The sequence below is a fragment of the Procambarus clarkii genome, chromosome 83 (assembly GCF_040958095.1).
Source record: "Procambarus clarkii isolate CNS0578487 chromosome 83, FALCON_Pclarkii_2.0, whole genome shotgun sequence".
NCBI lineage: Eukaryota > Metazoa > Arthropoda > Malacostraca > Decapoda > Cambaridae > Procambarus > Procambarus clarkii.
In genome coordinates this window covers 9,006,431-9,026,307 of record NC_091232.1, presented here as the reverse complement: position 1 = coordinate 9,026,307, position 19,877 = coordinate 9,006,431, and the positions used below count along the sequence as shown (strand labels likewise).

At 39.0% G+C, this 19,877-nt stretch overlaps 1 protein-coding gene and 1 long non-coding RNA gene across 5 annotated transcripts in view; one reads left to right on the top strand and one right to left on the bottom strand.

Moving 5' to 3' along the window:
- LOC123768643 (tubulin beta-1 chain) overlaps positions 1–7,255 on the top strand; it is an 88,644-nt gene extending 81,389 nt beyond the window's left edge. The window contains exons 11-13 of the mRNA XM_045759279.2: positions 431–597; positions 4,452–4,559; positions 7,225–7,255. The gene's annotated coding sequence lies outside the window, so the exon portion shown is untranslated. The remainder of the gene's footprint in view (positions 1–430; positions 598–4,451; positions 4,560–7,224) is intronic.
- LOC123768647 (uncharacterized) lies at positions 4,299–14,822 on the bottom strand. 4 transcript variants are annotated; one of them, XR_011225386.1, is made up of 3 exons: positions 14,288–14,822; positions 7,219–7,344; positions 4,299–6,917 (listed from the first exon to the last, which is right to left on the bottom strand). It is a non-coding gene; the product is annotated as an uncharacterized lncRNA (long non-coding RNA). The 4 variants fall into 4 exon arrangements; XR_011225385.1 differs by lacking the exon at positions 14,288–14,822 and adding an exon at positions 13,920–14,269; XR_011225384.1 differs by lacking the exon at positions 14,288–14,822 and adding an exon at positions 11,426–11,444.
- Between the last annotated feature and the right edge of the window lie 5,055 nt (positions 14,823–19,877).

Here is a 19,877-nt window from a genome sequence, read left to right as displayed (position 1 = left end):
TCATTTATCCAATTTATACCCATTGTTCCGTGTTCTGCGTTGGTCAAAAGTTTGTTCACCTCTTCCAAAACTGTTGCAACACATCACCTCACCCAAATGCGAGTATATAAGACAAGCTGTTTAATGTTAGCATAAGTAAAACTCTGTTTAGTGTTCTCAGGTTACAGTTGTGTGTGTATAAACTAAAGTCTCTGAAAATGTAACAAGTTATTACGAAACGCGTTCAAGCCTCGCGTCAGACTAGAAATAAAAATGAATTTTGGAGAATTGATTTTTCAATTACCATCCACAGTAAAAAAGAAACATAAGAAATATTGAGAAAATTCGTGGTAGAATTATTAATCTTACCTTTTCGGTCATATTTAACAATATATACATTATATATAATATATATATATTACTCTTATTTCAAATTCGGTACTTACCGCAGTTTGGATCTGGCAACCGAGGTCCCCGTGGCCCGGAACCCTCGGCCACCACCAGCACTGTTGTGGACCAGCAGACGACATACAGGAGCAGCTCACCAGCAACATTCCCACTCAAAATGCAGACGTCAAACAACAGCTCTGACCCACGGAGAGTGGATAAGATTGTTAGGTAAGTGAATGGAATGTAGGGGGGATATTGTAGTGCAAGATGTTATTATTGTGTAATGATGAGGATCTGTGTGTGTGGGGGGGAGGAAGTTAGTAGGTCATCATATGGACAATTCGTTCTTATATAGGCATGGGTTTTCTTGTCTCTGTACAATGCTTTGGTGTGATGTTTAAAGAATTACTTGTCTGTACACCTATATGGGTGGGATTTAGGGTATTATAGTTCGGTATTTTTGCTGTAGGGGGTATAGGTCATTACGTATACAAGATGCTTAGTTAGCAGACTTAAAACGATAATGATTAATAATAAAACAACCTAATCCATATAACATAACCAAGTCTAACTTAGTAGTACATTTTTATCAGAAAACTAGCCTTGTTGAAATGATTTTTTACTCCCATTTTGTTTGGAGTTTGAAAAGAAATGGCGAGGGTTAAACAAAGCAAATTTATTTATTTATATACAAGAAGGTATATAAGATTTTTACTTAATTTTTAGTTTTGACAGATAAGACCATATTAAATCAGATACAAGTCATACCACATACACGATGACTCGCAAACAAATGTTAAAACCTATCTAACCTAGGGTTTCCGGGTTCGATCCCCGGTGAAGGCAGAGACAAATGAGCAAAATGTTTTTCATCCTGATGCCCCTGTTACCTAGCAGTAAATAGGTACCTGGGAGTTAGACAGATGCTACGGGCTGCTTCCTGGTGGGGGTGTAACAAAAAAGGAGGCCTGATCGAGGACCGGGCCGCGGGGACGCTAAGCCCCGAAATCATCTCAAGATAACCTAGCTCAACCCAACCTAAACTAACCAAACCAAGAATCAACCTAACCCAAACCAATGGAGTCCAGTACAGCTTAACCTAAGCTAATACATCCTACCATAACAGTATAGTGTATACGGTTTTAACAAACGGGAAAACGAGCATCGTCGAATTATTTCATGTCCAAAAAGTACCATCCATAAAGTTTGATACGTTAGGATGTATTAGCCAAGATTATGCTGTGTTAGGCTTGGTTGGTTTGAGTTAGCCTGGGTAAGGTTAGGTAAATTTTCCAATCCATTGGTGAACAGTCATGTGTACAGGGTGACACATTATTACAGACCGTTTTACTAGTGATAAAAAAGCAATGTAGGACTAACACAACTATTGGAAAACAACAGTTGTGTGTTATCAGTGTATAGTAGTAATTAATAATTTTGTACAAAGTTTGCATAAAAATGTTAGGTGTTTCAAGTAACTCACTAGGTTCTGGTAGACCTTTCATGACCCGTATAAAGGCCAGGCTGTGTGTGAAGAACTGTTAAAACCATCAACAGGTAATATACAGAAATGTTTATTGAACTAAATGCAGCTGGCCGAAGCAGCCATTGACATGAAACTGTTAGCGGCCAGTTTCATGTTAGTTACGTATTTATGGAAACTCTCCATCAGCGACCACATAACCAGATTTTAAAATGCACTATAATCTTAATTTAAATATATTTTGTTATTACAGTACTGTATCTGGTTTTCTTTACAAAGTACAGTATTTATATCATCCTATCCACAACAGTTGTTTAATTTCCGAGTACCTGTTTACTGCTAGGTGAACAGAAGAATTAGGTGAAAGGAAATGTGCCCAGCCATATCTGTCCTGACTGGGAATTGAACCCAGGATCCCCAATTGGGAGTCAAGGGGGAAGGCAACCGATTTTTACCTGACTTTACCTGAGGGCCACTAACGTATTAGTGGCCTCGACGAGAACAGAAAAGCTTGTCCAAAGTCCCCTCATTTGCCTTGATTATTTTTTTCCAGTTGGATTTTAAAATGTAAGAGTTTGGGCAATTATGTTTGGCAGGTAGGCAGTTCCATGGGTTTATAACCGTATGGGGGTAAAAGGCATCTCTTGTTTTCAGTCCTATGTTGTGGTTTGTTGAGCTTTTATAAGACATTATCTGGATCAACATCCTCCAAATTGTTCAGTATTTTAAAATTTCAATGAGGTCTGCTAAGTCATGTCTGGTTTGAAGTGTTGTTAGTGCTGTGGCCCTCAACTGTTCCTGGTATGAGAGTTGATTACACTGTGATACCCTCAACTATAATAAATTCTGTTTTCAGACAACATACAGCCTCTTTGCTCAAACCCCTGGACATACTAAACATTTAATCCGTACTCTTCATTCTCTTCACATTATAAACACTTGCAAAGCTCTGTTCCTTAATACTAACTCAGATTTTAAACTTCCGAATTGTATGAAATAAGAATGTTTGTGATGTTCTGCATGAACATCACTGCTGAAATATCTCTAAGATTCTCTATGCAGGTCTCTATATAGAGAGACCAAATGTGTGGAATTTCCTAACCCAATGTCTTCACTTTAGTATCCCACATTGTGCTATTTACTCATCTAGTGCTGTACTATCTACAAATGTACTCTATCAACATAATTTCTCATCACCCTTATTACTACCTTACCTCTCGCTTAACAATTAGCTTAGCTTAGATGTCACGCTATTGTGATTTCTGTGTATAATGAAGTAAGGGCGAAGAGGTAGAACGGCCTATTGACATAGCTCGAGTGCATGGGGGGAGTTGTGTAAAATCCTGGTTTGTCTCTCGGAGAGGCTGCAGGATCCAAGTAAATTCAGAAGAATTTCTGGTTGCAATTCTTATACCATGTCGTAGCTCAGTCGATTAAGGCAGCGTCTGGGATGCTCTTGGACGCAAGTTCGAATCCTCGTCACGGCCCCTTGTAGATTTGTTCTCTTAAGATTAACTGTTTCCCTTGTACAATAATTTAAAATTCACTGCAAATTTTGCGTTAGCTTTAAGATTTGCCTAAAATGCTATGCATGTTAGTGGCTTTACAAGAATGTACAGATAATGGCGATTCATTTGTACAAATAACCCATTGTAGTGAATAATATTGTAGTGTCAGGGGGGGGGGCCTAACGGCTGAGTGGACAGCGCTCCGGATTTGTATTCCGAAGGTTCCGGGTTTGATCCCCAGTGGAGGTGGAAACAAATGGGCAGAGTTTCTTTCACCCTGATGCCCCTGTTACCTAGCAGTAAATAAGTACCTGAGAGTTAGACAGCTGCTACTGGCTGCTTCCTGGGGGGGTGTAACAAAAAGGAGGCCTGGTCGAGGATTGGGCCACGGGGACGCTAAGCCCCGAAATCGTCTCAAGATAACCTCAAAATACTGTAGTGTAGTGGTCAACACAGTCAGCTCGCAATTGAAACGTTCAGGATTGATTTCTGCCGCAGGACAGGGACGTTTGGCACGTTTGCTTTTGCCCGATGCCTGTGTTCACCTAGCGGTAAATAAGTACCTAGGAGTTGGGCAACTATTGTTGGTTGCATCTTGGGAAAGACTAGTAGTTGGCCTAGAGGGGACCTTGATAAACCTAACTGGCTTTGTCCCAATGGGAAATCATACTTAAGTACGATACAAGTAAAAAACTTTTCAAAATCTTTTCTGTGGAGAGCCTTGTAGGCTCCAGGGAGCCTCTGGGCTCACCCAGAAAATGGTGTTTCATTACATTCAGTGCTGTATTTTTTTTTTCAAATAATGTTACTTTTGTGAGGGTTTGTGTACAGTAATTATTGAACTTCATTGTTGTTTGTATTTGTAATATGTTCTCTCATCTTCCCTCCTGATTTTCCATAACTAATCACTTCTTGCAAAGAGAATTATAAAACCTGTGTTTATTGAATTCATTTTATTTGCCTTCTCACTCATGCTTTAATGTTACTTATTTGATCAATAACACCTTACTGATACAGTAATAATAATAATACATTAATATTACATTTTTATACATACCAACTGCAATATAATGTAATTTGACCATTGACAGGTACAAACCATCAGCACAAGGGACTCAGGGGCCCCTGGTGAAGATCCAACTACTGACTACATGAATGTACTAGGCATGATCTTCAGCATGTGTGGTCTAATGATGAGAGTAAGTTTTGGGTTTCTGGCATTATAGGGTCTGTTCTGAAGCCCACGGTATCATCCCTATTGTCTACCACTATCATCCCTATTCATCCTGGCACTAGCTTGCTCAGTTTTTTTTGTTTTCAACTCATATTTTATGAACTACTGTATATTGTATGTAAGTGATGTTGGCATTCATGGGAACATTTTCTGTGGGAGCCATGCTTTTTGTATTGTTTATATTCATGCTTCACTTGTCAGTTTAAGGCACCCATCTTGTGTGCCCTTAGCTGTTCATTCATTCTGATTTAGTTTCTCAACTCTCTGCCTTGTAGCTAGTTTGTATTACCCATTCCCACCAGTAATATTTTTCAAGATTCTGGGTGTTGTCCTAGTCAGGGCTTCTCCTTTTGAGTTGCCATTACATCAGTACTGCTTGGGACTCGGTCCACGTGGCCAGGCCTGTTGCTGGGTATTTTAGTGTGTGTTATGTCTGATTCTGACTCGTGTGCCATGTTGGTGCCTTGCATCATCTTCTGTGTGTACAGTTGGAGTCACACTAATAATACTTCAATACCTGTCACATAGGTCTGATCTTTCTAGTTTTTTAATTGATAGGAGGTTGGAGAACCGTCAACTCAACCCTTGTGACTAACATGGATGTCCATTATTCGGTAATTATTGTGCCGAAGATTGTAATTAAGTCAAAATACATTTTCACTTTACTGACAAATTTATGGCATGAGCGTGAAGTGAGCCAAAAGTGTGACAAAGCAACAGCAGTCGGCTGAATGCTGGGCATGGGGGAAGAGGGAGGGAGGGTGTGAGACTATCCCTTCCTCATTTCCTCTCTCAAGCTTGGTGAAAAAGTTCTCTCCTTTTGAATGTTTGGTTTCAATAAAGTTGTGTGTGTGTACATATATAATTTTAATACCAAATTATCCGTGATCAGTATCATATGCCATAATCAAGACGCATCATAAAAGAATTTTTTGCGAATAATTTATTAATAATAATAATTCATTGTGTTGGAGGACTGGCAGCCAGCTTATACATACAGTACATGTTAGGTTTGTATCCAGGTTCCCCCCCCCTTTCCCCCCTATCCCTAGGGTCTAATTACTGACCCTCCCCAGTATGCAACCCCACAATAAGCTGACTGACTTTTGGGTACCTATTTCCTGCTAGGTGAACAGGTACATTAGGTGATAGGATACACACCCGCCATTTCTATCTTGCCTGGGATTTGAACCCAGAATTCTAGATTGCGAGTCAAGAACGAACTCGACTATACTACCGGTACCCTCAATTTACTGGGATTTATGTCAAGAATGGTTGAGTTTGTGTAAATCCTGGTCATTATGTTATGTTGGGACCACCAATAATTGTCATATACTGTAATTATGATTTTTAAATGGAATTGTTTGCCAATGATTGCTCTATCATATGCCATTGTCAAAATGATAAGTACATACTGTAATAGATCATGTTGGACCACAAATTTTAGATCCATTTGGCATAGGGTCTCCATTTTTGTGCAACTCTGGAGCTCTTCTCAGTGTTACCTTGAGGTGCTTCCGGGGCTTAGCGTCCCCGCGGCCCGGTCGTCGACCAGGCCTCCTGGTTGCCGGACTGATCAACCAGGCTGTTGGATGCGGCTGCTCGCAGCCTGACGTATGAGTCTCAGCCTGGTTGATCAGGTGTAATTATGTTTAGAGCAGGGTTCTTCCCAGCTGGTTTCACCATTTGTGTTGTCTTCAAAGATTGCCTTGATAGCATTGCTCTAGTTGTTTGAGCTGCTGCTGTGGGATGTGGTTGCATATTTACACTATATGCGGCCTGTCGTGCTTTCCAGCGTGCAGTTCTAGATCATCAGGAATCTTCTTAGTTGTATTCCTTGCGGTTTGCCTCTCTTTTTACACCCTTTCTACTTTCTGGAGGGAAAGGGAAGGGAAGGGAATTATTAGGAGAAATCACTAAATTATTATAACTATATAGCATTTGGAAGGGATCAATATAAGGATTTTTGATGGGACATGGGGACGAAATTGTGCCCAACCACTTGGACAGTCGGGGATTGAAAACCGGCTTGCAAAAAAATGGGCCTTCGCTCTACTGTCTAGCCCAAGTGGTTGGGCGGGAAGGGAAGGTAGATCAATCTTTGATAGCTGGCAGTGCAGTATTTTAGCCTCAGTCTGCTTCAGTTGAGTTCTTCGGATCCAGCTTTGGGCCATGTGTAGATCCATATCTCCTGGTTCCTGGCTGGGGTAGGGGTTCTAGTGCATCGTTCGCTCTGGACAGTGCTCCTGTTCACCCTTCGTTTTTGAAGTGTTGACCTTTTAGGCAAGTTGATTGAAACCTCAGGTAACCTCAGGGCTGTCATCTGGTGGAAGATGGGTAAATCAAGGGCCTACCAGAAAAAGATGTTTAATTATACAGTATTCAATGCTTAATTTTCACATATATAGTACAGTACATGTTTTAAGTAAATAATATCAGACTTTATCTTGGATCATTTTCTTATTTAGGGTTTTAATCTTATAATACTTATATTGAGGAATGTGATTTCTACTCACTTTATGAATTTTAATCCTCCAAATACTGTATTATTAAAACTATGATTATAGAAATTTTAGACATTGTTGTTATAAATGATACTCTATAGTGAACTCATTATTTCTTACTTGCAGTTGAAGTGGTGTGCTTGGGTTGCGCTATACTGCTCCTGCATCAGCTTTGCCAACTCGAGAGTCAATGACGATACGAAACAAATGCTCAGCAGCTTCATGTAAGGTTTATCTTGTTTTCTTCTGAAATTTGTATATTACTAAACCCATAAAGGTACAACCTGTCCTCATAGCATGTCACATTTTAACATATACTTTACTTTACACAAGGCCAAAACCTGGTGTACTAAGGCAAATAAACATTGCGACGGGGTAAATACCCTAACTGTGCAACCTGTCCTCTTACAAATTACATCTGAATTTGGTCGTTTGCCCATATGGCTGAAAATGGACGTAATTTAAAAATAAAAAAATTAAAATAAATTTTGGATTTTGTTTCAAAACAGTAAGTTAAGGGTCCTCTCGTAGGTTAGGAGGGCAGGAAATTGTCCTCAAGTTTCAAAAGCTATGAAAAACGTTAAATGAAAGTTTCCTCTCCTAACCTTTCCAAGTAAACCAGAGGACTTAGAGAAAACGCGACAGTATGTCACTTTCGTGAGCCAATTTCATTTCAAATTACGTTCATTTTTGGATATAGCATGCATTCGAACGAAAAGCGACGTTATTTTCAAGAGGACAGGTTGAACCATGATGTGCCTGACCACCATCATATGGTGGGTCAGGTCACCTAAAGTCCCAGCTAGCCTGCCATCCCCGCTCGTTGAGCCAAATGGAACCCCCAAATATTCTATAAGGAAGAGAACAGGACTGGGAGGTGAGCGATTGACTACATGCCTGAAAAGGGCATTTCATTACCTGGATCTGGATTTGTACCTGGATAAGGGGGTTCTGGGATTTTTCTCCAAGCCTGGCCTGGGCCAGGCATGACATGCAAGATCTTGGTCCAGTAGACTGTTGCTTGGAGTGGCCTGCAGGGCCATATTCCCACTTACAATCTAGTTAGTCCAGCACTTCTTGCAGGAAACTCTAATTTTTTTCTTGAAGAAATACTTTTGTTCCAGCCATACTTATTTTATTTGCTGTGAGGATATTAAGGAGCCATGGTCCTTTGATATTCATACAGTGTTCTATGATTGTTCCTGTGGCACCTTTATTCTTCACTTGCGCTATTCTGCATTTCCTACCATATTGTTCGCTCCACTACCTTACCTTACCTTGAGGTTACCTTGAGGTGCTTCCGGGGCTTAGCGTCCCCGCGGCCCGGTCGTCGACCAGGCCTCTTGGTTGCTGAACTGATCAACCAGGCTGTTGGACGCGGCTGCTCGCAGCCTGACGTATGAGTCACAGCCTGGTTGATCAGGTATCCTTTGGAGGTGCTTATCCAGTTCTCTCTTGAACACTGTGAGGGGTCGGCCAGTTATGCCCCTTATGTGTAGCGGAAGCGTGTTGAACAGTCTCGGGCCTCTGATGTTGATAGAGTTCTCTCTCGGAGTACTTGTTGCACCTCCGCTTTTCAACGGGGGTATTCTGCACATCCTTCCATGTCTTCTGGTCTCATGTGATGTTATTTCTGTGTGCAGGTTTGGGACCAGCCCCTCTAATATTTTCCACGTGTAAATTATTATGTATCTCTCCCGCCTGCGCTCAAGGGAGTACAGATTTAGGCTCTTTAGTCGGTCCCAATAGTTTAGATGTTTTACTGAGTGGATTCTAGCAGTAAAGGATCTCTGCACACTCTCCAGGTCAGCAATTTCTCCAGCTTTGAAAGGGGCTGTCATTGTGCAGCAGTACTCCACTCTAGAGAGCACAAGCGTTTTGAAAAGTATCATCATCGGTATAGCATCTGTTATAATATTGTGCAAATTTTGGACCTGGATATTCATACAGTGTTCTATGACTGTTTCTGTGGCACATTTTTTCTTCACTTGCGCTATTCTGCATTTCCTACCATATTGTTCGCTCCACTATGTTATAATACTGTGCAAATTTTGGACCTGGAGTTCAGTCCATGTATACAGTACATGATACCTCTCTTGTCTCCTTTCCAGAGTACATTTTGGGAGCTTCAAATGGTCCCAATAATTTATGTACTTTATTGTGTTTGTGTGCTGAGTATGTCCTCTGTATTCCGTGTTTCAACAATCTCTCTTGCTCTGATTTGTTATTTTTGGGATAGCCCTGTCAGTGGTTTTCTGAGCTTACTTGTCAGTCACTATAGCATTGACTTCATGATTTTCCTAAGGGTGACAACACTTGCATAATTGTCTTTTGTTATTGAATGTAATTTAAATTACATTAATCCAACCCATTGTTACTGGCTAATAGTTCTGATTTTCAAAGTAAATTATCATAATTAAACAAATATACTTTTATTTGCTTGTCACAAATAATTTACTAATTATATTAACATTTCAGGTTGTCCATTTCTGCAGTTGTGATGTCCTACCTTCAAAACCCACAGCCAATGACACCTCCATGGTCCAATATATAAACAGTTCTATATTATCGATTGTTTTTGGTTGAATGGAAATGTATAATTGCCTCACCATACTTGTATTAAAATTGTACTGCTGAATGACAATTTTAGTTTTAATAAACTAGCTAATGGTGCCAGGTTTGTATTATGATGTGCAATATGGAACAGTGCCAACATTTGATGATGTGCATGAGTTACAAAATGGCTTGGTTTGTTAATCTTTTAATTTGTGTAGCCTGCACTATATAATTTTTGTGTTATACTTCCCATCCAAAAGTTTCTTGTAAGCAGCTTGTCTTTTTTTTTCTTTAACAAATGGACAAATTTGTATTGTCCCATAACATTATCATGTCATTCATGCCAGTGTAAAAGGCAATAGCATGAAGGTCAAAGCTTGAAATATCCTGGAATATGAAGTACCATACGAGTTGATCCTCGAGTGACAACCACATTAGTACAGTAGATAGCCTCCATATTAGACATAAAAGGAAGACTTGATCACCACGTTAGAAATAGAAGAGTGAAAGGGAATTGGGAGTGGAATGGTAGGCAGTCAGTATGGGGGAAGGGAGACTTTTGGAGTACAGTACTGTCCATTCAGTAGAGCCAGGCTGTCACCTGATCGGATGACAGGCAAAGTTATCAGTCACTAGCACTGATTTTATAGTTTTCTTCGAGGTGACATCAACTGCATAATATCTTTTTGATCATGAAATTACATTAACTCCAAGCAGTTACTGCTGGCCAATAATTCTTAGACATAAAGGAAAGAGGACAAATCAGAAGAGCATGTTAAGATAGGGCTACCTGAATAGGTTTCAGTTGTGGTTACTCCATCAGAGGGGCGTTCATGGGGATAAAGACAGATTCTACAGTAAATTGTTAATTCCTCTTTTAGGACTGCCTCCTCTTCCATTTTGCTTAGTTATGCAAAGTTGTTGTTTTATGGTTACAAAGGAAACATATCATTCCTTAATTTCTTATTTTGACTGTATCAGAATTTAGAATTTCTAAAATATAGTTACAGGTTGTAAGTACAGTATGTATAACAGTTTATACAGTACTATACTTAGTGTATAAAATATATATTAATGCAGGCCATATGTATTATTGTTAAATATGTACTTTTGTATTTCATAGTAAACCTTTTACCATAATATATAATTATCTTCTCCTTTCAATAGTGCATTTGTCATGTTGAATTATATGGTATATCAGGATTTTATCGGTACTACCTTGTTGACTGCGTGTTCCTCCCGTTACTATACTGTATACAGTATCTCTCCTTCCCATTATAGTATTACGCTGAGATGTATCAGTAAGGTGGTTGGGCTCACTGGCTCAAGCAAAGAATATTCACTATACAATACTATATTGAATATAAATTCAGTGGATTTTGTACTACATGGGAACCTGGTCCAAGATAGGCATTTTAATCTAGCCAGTGACCTGTACAATGAATTTGGCATCTAGATAATGCAGAATTCCTCCAAGACTGATAATTTTAAATTAATATTACTAAAAAATTCAAACAGTGCTTTTCCATGGGATTTCTGCATCAAATTATGCACAAATGTATGTCCTATCATGTGCACAAATAAAGGGTGAATGCTGTGGATCTTGTTGTCCATTAAAATCTGTACAATAAAGCTTTTCAGTCACATGCCATCCCTAAGGTGTGGCGTTGTTTACAATTTCCCATTTAGAATCCTTTCATTAGAAAGTATTTACACCACAGGTATTGTATGTCGAAACATAAAAAATATTAAATGTATAAAGATATTGTACACAATGTGATAAATCAATGATATAATCTTTAGAGCAGGACAGCACGATCGAACCAATGTTGTGGATAACCACAGATGTGCACCTTAACCCATGGACTAGGATGTACAAAAAGTTACACGACCTGGGGCCGGATTCAGGAAGGTACTTACGAAGGTTTTTCCTCTTGGCTAAGAGCGTTTTCCGTCTTAGCGCCTTCGTGGCGGCTAAGTCCGTATTCAATTAACTACCCTAAGTGAAAAAACCTTCGTAAGTTCATTCCTGGATTTTAAGTGTGGTTTCGACCACTCGTAGCTTTACGTAAACTGGATATAAGTAATTTTTTCTCTACTACATAACACTGGGATCGATTTATGATATTGGAACATGACCAAAATATTATAGCTGGTGAATCTAGTGAAGAGGAATCCTTCGTGTTAGTTATATATGCATTCTCTGCTTGAAACTTGAAGTAAATATGTGTTTGATGATAGTAGAATTAGTTTTATAATAGCAAGATATTATACCAGTAGTTATTAAGTAAATAAACACTGGTGAACATGAAATATGAGAAGAAGGTGATGAGCCCTGCCTGATGGGATCATTTACTATCACCAAATGCGCCTGTTCACTAGTAGTAAGGGTGTACCTTAGCTATACATACCCATTTCTAATTTATTTAGTTTGGTTTTATTTTGAAATTAAATCTGGGTGAGACATAAAATAAAAATATGCTGCACAAATGATGTTAGGTAAGGAAAAGGGTAAAAATGTCAAAAACTTTATTCATTGAATACTTAAAGCTATAATTATGACTATAGATTATTAAAAAAGAGAGAGGGAAGTAGGGATCCAAGACCTCTTCCTGTTATACAATTTGGGTGTGGAACAAGTAATTATCAAAAGAAGGCACCATGCCGGGAAGGCTATGTAGCAGTAAGGCAGTGAGGTGAGGCAGCTACTTATTTGAGAAATGCTTATTTTATTTACCTTATAAGCTGAGGCAACTTATTTTATTTGAGGAATACTCAGCTGATTCCTCTACATTTAGCATGGAACAAATTTGTGTCCAAGACCTCTTCCTGTTACTCAATTTGGCTGTGTGTAACCAAACTAGAAGTGCTCTACAAATCAAGGGACCCAGAATGTGAAATGACCTCCCGAATCATGTCAAAGGCTGTACCTCGCTCAACCAGTTTAAGAGTTAAACCAAGTACTGCCAAATTGACTCCATGTAACCTAACTTACCTCCTAAATGTCAACCCATGTCTTGCTATTTTTTAAACAACGCTGTTCACCAACATGTGCAATTGCTGATTTATGCTATGTTAACCCCCTTTTTGTATTTTTTATTCCTTCTTTCAACACAATTTATACCTAATCCCGATTACTATTAAGTTTGTCTGTGTTTTTTTTCCCCCCACACCTTGCCCGAAATGCTATGAGTATTAGTGGCTTTAGGTATTGTATGTACTAGCTCTGCCTATAAATCCATCATTATGTTTGTAAATCAACTGTATGTACTTTTCCTGAATAAAATGTATTTATTATTTATTTTTTAATCAGTAAGTATTAAAAGAAGGCACCAAGCTGGGAAGGCTATGTAGCACCATTGTGTGTAACAATAAACCAATTTTTTTTTAACAAATAATGCACCTGTATGGGAAAACAAATCCTGTCAGCTGTAAAAATATTGATGCAGTTATTTAAATGAAAAATATAATGAAAGAAATATTACTGGTTTATTTTTATCCTATTTTTTTGTACTGTACAGTATATCCAAGGAAGTGAAAAATTGACAATGCACAATTTAATGAATGATTAGCAGTTCAAAAGAAATATGACTTGTATTACATATCAACATGAGATCTTAATGATCCATGGTCAACATGATTTAATAAGGATAATATAGTACTGTATTTGTAATACAAACTATAATTTAAAATCTTTATTACTGATTTTTTTTATTAAGAAGATTAGGTATACACAGCAATGCGCTGCTACCCTAGTCTATATGGAATATTAGTGTAGATAAAAAACTAGCTATAAATTTATCTAATACTCCCATCTCACAGGATGGTTAGACATAATGTACATGGAATCAATTTAGAAAATACCAGCCTCAATACAAAAAACAAATCAACTCTAACTAAACAACTCTAAGCAATTTTCACAAGAGGTAAGCACTGAATCATGGAAACATTATATTATAATTACTTACCAGTTTCTACAAAACTCCTCTCAAACAATGTATTTTTAAACATGTTTAGGTATACACAGCAATGTGCTGCTTCCCTATTCTGTATAAAGGACCACACAGTGTAGATCAAAAACCAGCTACAAGCTCACCCAACATCCTCACCTCACAGGATGGCCAGTCATACATGGAATTAGGAGAGAACAAAATACTTAATGCTGATCTATTAGCCTCCACTGGCAAAATCTGGGTGCAGCACAAGAATATCTTCCAATATTCATGAGTGTATGAAGTAATTACAGAGCTCAAAATACCTCATACCATTTGGTATGAAGTCACTGATAACAGGACAATCACAGATATAGTGTTGGAGAGTATGTTCTCTCAAGTAGGACTGAAAACAGATGTTTTTTTTCCACCAAGAGGACTATAAACCCATGGAACCGCCTACCCGCTGAAGCCGTAAATGCCAAATTCCAGCTAAAAAATATCATTAAGACAATTGGCGGGCCCTTTAACAAGCCGCCGGCTTTCTGTCCTCTTCGAGGTCACTAGATAGTTAGTGGCCCTTGGGTAAATTCAGTAAATATATACAATAATTGTCAGCGCATCTTCCGAGCAACAAGGACAGCTACACAGTATCTCTTAGAATTACGTAGGTAAACAACAAATGTAACATATTTGTTTACTACAATGTCGGTGCTGGCTGTAGAAGTTGTAAAAACATTGTTTTACTTCGAAATATACTAATTTTATAAGAAAATTCGACGTAAATAGGAGGCAGTAGAGCTCCGATAAGCCAGCGCTAAATCTTTAATATGAAGAATGTTGCTGCTCTCTGATTGGCCAAACGAAACACAGTAGTGACCTCTATCGGCACGCAGGTGAACCAACAATTTTCTTCCTAAGTATACCTTATTGTATCGCACCTAAGCATCTTCTTAGGGCGCACTTAGGAACCTTCGTAGCAAACCCACTTACGAAGAAATACACAGAGCTTCCTGAATCTAGGTCTAGGTCACTAGAGGCTGAATTTTAGGGGGATTGATTAGAGATATTTAGGAAATGCTTTGACTACTTGATATTTTATATGTAGTGAGAGGTCTCCTTCTTGTATTAATATGTGTTCAATGTTAAAAGACACTGTGAGAGTGGTAAGCAGCTACTATTCAACATTTTTGCCCGAAACGCTATGCGTGTTAGTGACTTTACAAGAATGTAAAATCAACTTCATTTCTATGTTCTCTCTTAGACCCCCTATGTACCTTCTTGTATATAAATAAATAAATAAATAAATAATAAATATATAAATAAATATATAAATAATAAATAAATAAATAAATAAATAAATAAATCTCTAGTGACATTCCCTGATATCCTTAAAATCCACGAGTAACACCAGCTCATACAGAAGGCGATACGGCAGACATAGACTACAGGCTCACCATAGCCTGTGCTACTTGCACCGCTCCTGTTCCAGGTAAGTTACGGGCTCATCATAGCCCGTGCTACGTGGAACTTATTCCGAGTAGCTGAATCTATAAAACAGGCAGACATAACACGGGCTCACCATAGCCCGTGCTACTTGGAACTTTTTGTTCCCAGTAGCTGAATCTAAACAACAACAACAACAGACATAAACAATTACAGACCAATATCAAATCAACCAATATTACCAAAAATATTTGAAAAAATTATTTATAAACAGCTCTACGTTGACCAGACCACACACTAGAAGGTGAAGGGACGACGACGTTTTGGTCCGTCCTGGACCATTCTCAAGTCGTTTCGGTCTAGGACGGACCGAAACGTCGTCGTCCCTTCAACTTCTAGTGTGTGGTCTGGTCAACATACTTTACCCACGTTATTGTGACTCATCGCCTGCAAACAATTCTACTCCTACCTCGTAAAATTTAACATACTAAGTCCGTGTCAGTTTGGCTTCCGCTCCCAAAAAGAGTACCAATGATGCAATCATTAGTCTGCTTGATATCATTTACACAGCTCTTGACAAAAATGAGTTCCCAATTGAACTCTTTATTGACCTGAGAAAGGCATTTGATACTGTTAACCATAACTACCTCTTCCTTAAACTTCACCATTATGGAATCCGAGGCCTTGCCCTGAACTATTTTAGATCTTATCTTAGTGACAGACACCAATATGTAGCCATCAGTGATATAACTTCACCCCCCTCTACCATTAACCGTAGGAGTGCCGCCGAGCAGCATCATAGGACCTCTCCTATTTCTTATATACATCAATGATCTGCCTAATGTCTCTATAACATTCTTAAACCTATACTATTTTCTGACGATACTACCTTTTTTTTGCAGGGATATTCCTGCGCGGGCCCTAAGCCTCTGGCTGGCCCACTAAGTGTTGCTTGTTTCTGTTTTACTTGGGCGGACTATGAGTATTTATGACTCGTATGGTCGCGTCAGTAAGATTTTGCCATATGTGTTTAACAACTTCTTCTGCTCTGTTGAATCTAAGTTGAAATCTTAATGGGTTTGTAACTGTGCACTGTGTTAGATAATGTTCCAGTGGTCTGTCAGGCATTTCTCCACAGTGCTGACACACTGACGATACTACCGTCCTCTACTCAGACACCAACCCACACGCACTAAATAATGTTGTAAATAAAGAATGAAGAAAAGTCCACTCATGGATGTCAACCAATAACCTCGCACTAAACAGAAAAAACTTACTACGTATTATTTGGAAGCAAATCAACCAATGCAATTCAGCTTCAGATAGACAGTGAACACTCTCTCGTACCATTTACACGTACAAAACCTTGTTCCTAGATGCAAACCCTGATCTGAAACTCTTCTTGGACAGATGTAATGGAACCCATAATCACCACACCAGAAATAAATATCTCTTTGATATCCCAAGTGAAACTAAATCTGTGTAAACACTCTATGCAAATGAAGGGACCTAGTCTACGGAACTCACTCCCTAACGAATTAAAAAGCTGTCCAACCTTCCCCTTATTCAAAAGTAACACCAAAAGGTACCTAATTTCACTCCTCATAGTTTTCTACCTAGTGCTTCACACTCGCACTGTACCATGTGCTACCCCAAAAAAAGTGCCTAAGCCATACCAGTCTCCGAGGTGTAATGGTAAGATACTCGCCTGGCGTTCCGCGAGCGCTTTGTCATGGGTTCGTATCCTGGCAGAGGAGGATTTACTGGGCGCAAGTCCTTAACTGTAGCTACTGTTTAACGCAACAGTAAAATGTGTACTTGGTTGTAAAAACGATTATTCGCGGCGGGGATCGTATTCCAGGGACCTGCCCGAAACGCTACGCGTACTAGTGGCTGTACAAGAATGTAACAACTCTTGTATATATCTCAAAAATATATATATATATAATTTCACCGTTGTAATCACTGTCATCACCTTATATCACGGTTGTTATGTTGAACGCAAATTTGACTACAATGTACCTAGTAATAATCCTCAAATTATGCTACAGTGTACCTGTCGCTAATCCTCAAATTATGCTACAGTGTACCTGTCGATAATCCTCAAATTATGCTACAGTGTACCTGTCGATAATCCTCAAATTATGCTACAGTGTACCTGTCAATAATCCTCAAATTATGCTACAGTGTACCTGTCGATAATCCTCAAATTATGCTACAGTGTACCTGTCGATAATCCTCAAATTTTGCTAAAATGTACCTACTAATTTTGTTTACAATATACTTGTTAACTTTCTCAATTTTGCTATAAATTACCTACTTAAAGTTATCAGTTAGATTAAGGACCTGCCCGAAACGCTATGCGTGTTAGTGGCTTTACAAGAATGTATAAACATCAATGCTATGTACTTTCATAAATGCATTGTAGGAAGCCGGCGGCTTGTCAAAGGTGTCCCCATTTGTCTTAAAGCAGACGTTCAATTGGAAAATGGCAGTGAATGCAAAGTTCATTTGTTGTTATAGATTCAGCTACTTGGAACAAGTTCCAAGCAGCACAGACTATGGTGAGCCCGTAACTTACCTGGCACAGGAGCGGGGCAAGTAGCACAGGCTATGGTGAGCCCGCAGTGGACTTACCTGGCACAGGAGCGGTGCTGTGCGAAGTTCATTTATATCTGTCCTGTGTTCTCTATACTTGTGTGAGCAACCCGTCCTCCTAATAGAGCGTCGCGCTTTGACATATATTTTACCTAAGGCCAAAAATTGTCGTACTAGAAAATGGTAACGGATCGCGAAAGTGACATATACTGTTCCGTTTTCTGCCTTGGGTCCACTGGTAGGTTAGGATAAGGGCACTTTAGTATGGGAGTTTTTTAATGTTGGGAAACCTTAGAAGGCAGGACTGGTGTGTGTGTGTGTGTGTGTGTGTGTGTGTGTGTGTGTGTGTGTGTGTGTGTGTGTGTGTGTGTGTGTGTTGTTAGCTCAGCATGACGCGGCCCTAGTCTGGCCGTTATATCTATTTCTCTGTTTTTCCGTTGTATGTTCTTCATTTCGCTACACTATGGGGGGAACTGGATGATGTGTGGTGCGGGTTGTATTACGTCCATCGCTTTTGCTATAGTTGAGCTACAGGTTCAACTTTTTTGGAGTTTAACTTTTTTTTACAAGTTTTTTACAAGTTCAACGAGACGGCAACCAATTCAGACAAAGTAGAGCTAATATACATGGACTTCTCTAGAGTATTTGACACCGTATCACATGAAAGTCTGGCATGAAAATTACAAGCACATGGGATAAATGATAAAGCACTAGAACGGCTGAAACAAAGAAAGCAAAGGGTCGACTTCATATCGAATTCCATCCACACCTGGAGCCAGATTCACGAAGCAGTTACGCAAGCACTTACGAACCTGTACGTCTTTTCTCAATATTTGGCGGCTTTGTTTACAATTATTAAACAGTTAATGAGCTCCGAAGCACCAGGAAGCTGTTTATAACAATGACAACAGTTGATTGGGTAGTTTTCATGCTTGTAAACTGTTTAATAAATGTAAACCAAGCCGTCAAAGATTGAGGGAAGATGTACACGTTCGTAAGTACTTGCGTAATTGCTTCGTGAATCTGGTCCCTGGTGCCTTACCAATGGGCAGGAGGGTTAAGGATAAGTGCAGTTCCCTTAAAGTGTAATTGTTGACTGTGCCGGTCATGGGCAGCTGGACTTCGTGTTCGATTTTTTCTTGTTTGAGGGAGAGTTCTTAGGTGATGATGAAAGGAGTCGAGAGAGTCAATTTTAAGTAATCAGCAAAGACATTTGTACGCTCTTGAGGTATAAATATAGCGGCTTGAGGTATATAGTGGCTTAATGTTCCACTTAAAGTTAGTAAATATTATAATGAATGGTTTGTGGTCATGTCCGGTCCAGTGGGATGTCTCTTCCACTGATCATGAAGTGGAGACGAGGAGAAGGTCAGGCAGTCTTTGATTGCCTAAGCATTCTAAACATGGTATGCCATTCTAAACATGGTATGCCATTCTAAACATGGTATGCCATTCTAAACATGGTATGCCATTCTAAACATGGTATGCCATTCTAAACATGGTATGCCATTCTAAACATGGTATGCCATTCTAAACATAGTGTCATTCTAAACATGGTATGCCATTCTAAACATAGTGTCATTCTAAACATGGTATGCCATTCTAAACATGGTAGGCCATTCTAAACATGGTATGCCATTCTAAACATGGTATGCCATTCTAAACATGGTATGCCATTCTAAACATAGTGTCATTCTAAACATGGTATGCCATTCTAAACATAGTGTCATTCTAAACATGGTATGCCATTCTAAACATAGTGTCATTCTAAACATGGTATGCCATTCTAAACATGGTATGCCATTCTAAACATGGTATGCCATTCTAAACATGGTATGCCATTCTAAACATGGTATGCCATTCTAAACATAGTGTCATTCTAAACATGGTATGCCATTCTAAACATAGTGTCATTCTAAACATGGTATGCCATTCTAAACATGGTAGGCCATTCTAAACATGGTATGCCATTCTAAACATGGTATGCCATTCTAAACATGGTATGCCATTCTAAACATGGTATGCCATTCTAAACATGGTATGCCATTCTAAACATGGTATGCCATTCTAAATATCGTATGCCATTCTAAACATGGTATGGCATTCTAAATATCGTATGCCATTCTAAACATGGTATGGCATTCTAAATATCGTATGCCATTCTAAACATGGTATGCCATTCTAAACATGGTATGCCACACATTGGTCAATATCCAATGACACTTCACTCTCAGTCAGGCCTAATTT